Source organism: Pan troglodytes, chromosome 15 (assembly GCF_028858775.2).
Source record: "Pan troglodytes isolate AG18354 chromosome 15, NHGRI_mPanTro3-v2.0_pri, whole genome shotgun sequence".
NCBI classification, from domain to species: Eukaryota; Metazoa; Chordata; class Mammalia; order Primates; family Hominidae; genus Pan; species Pan troglodytes.
The window spans coordinates 99152784-99158921 of record NC_072413.2 but is presented as its reverse complement, the minus strand read 5'-3'; the positions used below and the strand labels follow the sequence as shown (position 1 = coordinate 99158921).

Sequence of the window (6138 nt, the reverse complement as noted above, 5' to 3'; positions counted from 1 at the left end):
GGTAGAAAATATTTGCAAATCATATACCTGATAAAAATTTGTAATAGCCAAAAGGTGGAAACAATCCAAATGCCCATCAACTAATGAATGGATAAACAAAATGTGGTATATCCATATAATGGAATATTATTTGGCCATAAAAAGAAATTAAGTATTGATATATGCTATGATATGGGTAAACCTTGAAAAAAGTGTGCTAAGTAAAGAAAGCCAGTCACAAGAGGCCACAAATTATATAATTCCATTTATATGAAATGTCCACAATTGGAAAATTTATAGAGACAGATAGTACATTAGTAGTTGCTTAGGCCTGGGAGGAAGAGCATATGGAAAGTAGGAGGATGATAGTTAAAGAATACAAGTTTCTTTCTGAAGTAATAAAAATGTTCTGAAGACTATACTTTCAGGGATCATTTCTATAGTTCCTTACTAGAGAAGTTTCTCTGAATGTGTAGAGCACCAGAAACTATGAGGAGGAGGCACAGAGTTCTCTCCTGAGCATGAAGCTGGCACTTGGTGTTGCTTTGCTGCAGCTGCCACTTACCATTGGTGATTGTTCTTGTCTTCCTCTTGGAGAGTAAGAGAAAGAGAATGCAGTCTGAGCGGTTCTTGTTTTCACCAAAAAAAAAAAAAAAAAAATTCTGAAGTTTATTGTGGTGCTGGTTGCACTTATTTGTAAATATATTAAAGACCACTGAACCTGAACTTTTTTAATGGATCCATTTTATATTATGTGAAATATATCTCAATAAAACTTTTTTTTTAAAGAAGATGGATGTAGATGTGTGGCATTATTTCTGAGGCCTCTGTTCTGTTCCATTGGTCTATATATCCATTTTGGTACCAGTACCATGCTGTTTTGGTTACTGTAGCCTTATTGTATAGTTTGAAGTCAGGTAGCGTGATGCCTCCAGCTTTGTTCTTTTTGCTTCGGATTGTCTTGGCTATATGGGCTCTGTTTTGGTTCCATATGAAATTTAAAGTAGTTTTTTTCTAATTCTGTGAAGAAAGCCAATGGTAGTTTGATAGGGATAGCATTGAATCTATAAATTACTTTGGGCAGTATAGCCGTTTTCACCATATTGATTTTTTCTATCCATGAGCATAGAATGTTTTTCCGTTGGTGTCCTCTCATTTCATTGAGCAGTGTTTTGTAGTTCTCTCTGAAGAGGTCCTTCACATCACTTGTAAGTGGTATTCCTAGGTATTTTATTCTCTTTGTAGCAATTGTGAATGGTAGTTCACTCATGATTTGGTTCTCTATTATTGGTGTATAGGAATGCTTGTGATTTTTGCACATTGATTTTGTATCCTGAGACTTTGCTGAAGTTGCTTATCAGCTTGAGATTTGGGGCTGAGACGATGGGGTTTTCTAAATATACAATCATGTCATCTGCAGAGACAATTTGACTTCCTCTCTTCCTATTTGAATACCCTTTATTTCTTTCTCTTGCCCGAATCCCTTGGCCAGAACTTCCAATACTATGTTGAATAGGAGTGGTGAGAGAGGCCATCCTTGTCTTGTGCTGGTTTTCAAAGGGAATGCTTCCAGCTTTTGCCCATTCAGTATGATATTGGCTGTGAGTTTGTCATAAGTAGCTCTTATTTTGAGATATGTTCCATGAGTACCTAGTTTATTGAAAGTTTTCAGCATGAAGCGGTGTTGAATTTTATCAAAGGCCTTTTCTGCATCTATTGAGATAAACATGTGGTTTTTGTCATTGGTTCTGTTTATGTGATGGATTACGTTTATTGATTTGCATATGCTGAACCACGTTTGCATCCCGGGGATGAAGCTGACTTGATCATGGTGATCATGGTGGATAAGCTTTTTGATGTGCTGCTGGATTCGGTTTGCAAGTATTTTATTGAGGATTTTCGCATTGATGTTCATCAGGGATACTGGCCTGAAGTTTTCTTTTTTTGTTGTGTCTCTGCCAGCTTTTGGTATCGGAATGATGCTGGCCTAATAAAATGACTTAGGGAGGAGTCTCTCTTTTTCTATTGTTTTGAACAGTTTCAGAAGGAATGGCATCAGCTCCTCTTTGTACCTCTGGTAGAATTTGGCTGTGAGTCCGTCTGGTCTTGGGCTTTTTTTGCTTGGTAGGCTATTCATTACTGCCTCAATTTCAGAACTTGTTATTGGTCTATTGAGGGATTCAACTTTTTCCTAGTTTAGTCTTGGGAGGGTGTATGTGTCCAGGAATTTATTTTATTTTATTCTTTAGATTTTCTAATTTATTTGCATAGAGGTGTTTATAGTATTCTCTGACGGTAGTTTGTATTTCTGTGGGATCAGTGGTGATCTCCCCTTTATCAACCATCTGATCTTTGACAAACCTGACAAAAACAAGCAATGGGGAAAGGATTCCCTATTTGATAAATGGTGTTGGAAAACTGGCTAGCCATATGCAAAAAACTGAAACTGGATCCCTTCCTTACTCCTTATACAAAAATTAACTCAAGACAGATTAAAGACTTAAATGTAAGACCTAAAACCATAAAAACCCTAGAAGAAAACCTAGGCAATACAGTTCAGGACATAGGCATGGGCAAAGACTTCATGACTAAAACACCAAAAGCAATGGCAACAAAAGCTAAAATTGACAAATGTGATCTAATTAAACTAAAAAGCTTCTGCACAGCAAAAGAAACCACCATCAGAGTGAACAAGCAACCTACAGAATGGGAGAAAATATTTGCAATCTATCCATCTGACAAAGGGCTAATATCCAGAAACTACAAAGAACTTAAACAAATTTACAAGGAAAAACCAAACAACTCCATCAAAAAGTGGGTGAAGGATATGAACAGACACTTCTCAAAAGAAGACATTTATGAGGCCAACAAACATATGAAAAAAAGGTCGTCATCACTGGTCATTAGAGAAATACAAATCAAAACCACAAAGAGATCCCATCTCACACCAGTTAGAATGGGGATCATTAAAAAGTCAGGAAACAACAGATGCTGGAGAGGATGTGGAGAAATAGAAACACTTTTATACTGTTGGTGGGAGTGTAAATTAGTTCAACCATTGTGGAAGGCAGTGTGGCAATTCCTCAAGGATCTAGAACCAGAAATACCATTTGACCAAGCAATCCCATTACTGGGTATATACCCAAAGGATTATAAATCATTCTACTATAAAGACACATGCACACTTATGTTTATTGCAGCACTGTTCACAATAGCAAAGACTTGGATCCAACCCAAATGCCCATCAACGATAGACTGGATAAAGAAAATGTGGCACATAGACACCATGGAATACTATGCAGCCATAAAAAAGAATGGGTTCATGTCCTTTGCAGGGGCATGGATGAAGCTGGAAACCATCATTCTCAGCAAACTAACACAGGAAAAGAAAACAAAACACCACATGTTCTCACTCATAAGAGGGAGCTGAACAATGAGAACACATGGACACAGGGAGGGGAATGTCACACACCAAGGCCTGTTGGGGGGCGGGGTGCTAGGGGAGAGATAGCATTAGGAGAAATACCTAATGTAGATGATGGGTTGATGGGTTCAGCAAACCCCCATGGCACATGTATACCTATGTAACAAACCTGCACATTCTGCACATGTATCCCAGAACTTAAAGTATAATAAAAAATAATATAATAAAATTAAAAGGATGGAATGATCAACTGTTTTGAATGTTACTCAGATAAAAACTCTCTCTCTCTTTCTCTCTCTCTCTCTCTCTCTCAGTGGTGGCAGAGAGAGAGACAGAGTAAGGAAACTGGTAAACTTAAAAATAGACCAATAGAGATCATTGAGTATAGGGAACAAAAGTAAAAGAATGAAGATAAAATGGACAGAGTCTCAGATATCTGTAAAAATCATCACATGTACTAACATATGCATAATGGGAGCCCCAAAATGAAAAAGAGAATGAGGCAGAAAATGATTGAAGAAATAATGACTAAAAGGTTCCCAAGTTGGATGAAAAGCATTAATAAAAACATCCAAGAGGCTTGACAAAATCTCAGTAGATTAAACTCAGAGATCCACACCTAAACACATTATAGTCAAACTGATAAAAGTCAAAGACAAAAAGAACGTATTGAAAGTAGCAAGAGAAAACTACTTACAAGGAACAATGGTTTTCAAATAAGACTAATTGCTGACTTCTCCTCAGAAACTATGGAGGCCAGAAAAAAATAACGTAACATCTGAAAGCATTAATAGCAAAGACTGTCAGCCAATAGTTTTATAGCCAGCAAAACTATCCTTAAAATAAAGAAAAAACAAACATATTTTCAGATAAACAAAAACTGAAAAAAACCTATTGCCATAATATCAGCCATACAAAAAATACTATAGAAATTCTTCATGCTGAAAAGAAAGGGCATTAAATAGTAACTCAAATCTACATAAAGAGACAAAGAGCACTGGTAAATGTAACTATATAGGTAAATCCAAAAAAAAATATGAATGTATCTTTGTAATTTTTTTCTCCTCTCTAATTTAAAAGAAAACTTTACAAACCAATAATTATAAATCTATGTTGATGAGAAAACAATGTATATGGTTGTATTTTGTATGACAATAACAGCATAAAAGAGTGGAGAAGACATAGAGCTAGAGGGAAACAAAGATTTTATGTAGTAGTAAAATTAACTTTGTACTAATCTGGAGTAAATTGTTATAAATAGAGATAATAATTGTAATCTCCATGCAACCATGAAGAAAATAACTCAAAAATACATAGTAAAAGAAATGGAAAAGTTTCAAAATGGTACACTAGAAAATATCCATTTAAAACATAATAAGTCAGTAATGGGGGAAAATAAGAACAAAAAGGGCATAAGACATAGAAAATAGACAGCAAAATGATGAACAAATCCTACCTTATCAATAATGACATGATCTGTGCTGGAAACCCCATGGTACATGATTACCTATGTAACAAACCTGCACGTCCTGCACATGTACCCTGAACTTAAAAAAAAGTTGAAGAAAATAATAATAATAATAATAATGACATGAAATATCATACCAATTGGATTAAAACTCCAATTAAAATGCAAGGATTGGCAGAATGATTAAAAAATATGATCCAACTATATGCAATCTATAACAGACATAATGTAGATTCAAAGACACAAACAGGTAGAAAATATTGATAAATGGAAACAGATGTACCATGAAAATATAAACAGAGTTAGAGTGGCTATATTAATACCAGACAAAATGCATTTTAAGACAAAAAGTCACTAGAAACAGAGATGACATTTTATAATGATGAAAGTGTCAATCCATCAAGAGGATATAGCAATCGCAAATATGTATGCACCTAACAACATAGTCCTAAGAGACATAAAGACAAAACTCAGAATCAAAGATAAAAATAGGCAATTCAACTAAAATAGCTAGAGATGTCAATACCTCACTTTCACTAATATATGGAGCAGTTAGACAAAATAAGGAAAAAGAAGACTTGAACAACACCACGAACCAACTAAACCTAACAGAAATGTATAGAACATTTCACTCAACAACAGCAGAATATGTATTCTTCTCAAGAGCACACTGGACATTCCTCCAGGATAGACCACGTTAGGCCATAAAATCAGTCTCAATAAATTTAAAAGGACTGAGATCAGCAAAGTATGTTCTCTGACCACATGGGATGAAATTAGAAGTCAAAGACAGAAGGAAATTTGGGAAATTTACAGATATGTGGAATTAAACAACACACTCCTACATAACAATGGATCAAAGGGTAAATTGCAAGGGAAATTAGAAGGTATGTTGATAGGAATGAAAACAGAAATGCAAGATACCAAAACTGTGGTATGTAGGGAAGTCATGCTCAAAGGAAAATTTATGCCTACATTAAAAAAAGAAGAAAAATTTCAAATCCACAGCCTAAACCTCCACACTAAAAAACTAGAAAAAACAATGCAAACCAAACCCAAACCAGTATAAGGAGAGAAAGTGGAAAGTGGAAATTAACAAAAAATAATAGAAAAACAATAGAAAAGATTAAAAAACAAAAGCCGGTTCTTTGAAAATATTGACAAACCTATTGTAGACTGACTAAGAGCAAAAGAGAAAATACAAATTACTAAAATCAGGAGAAAGGGGACATTACTACCAGTCTTATAGAAATAAAATGTATTATAA

At 34.9% G+C, this 6138-nt stretch overlaps 1 non-coding gene across 1 annotated transcript; it reads left to right on the top strand.

Moving 5' to 3' along the window:
• Positions 1–391: 391 nt before the first annotated feature.
• On the top strand, positions 392–607 carry LOC112205517 (small nucleolar RNA U3). The gene has a single exon (XR_002939461.1). It is a non-coding gene; the product is annotated as a small nucleolar RNA U3 (small nucleolar RNA).
• The last annotated feature ends 5531 nt before the right edge of the window (positions 608–6138 follow it).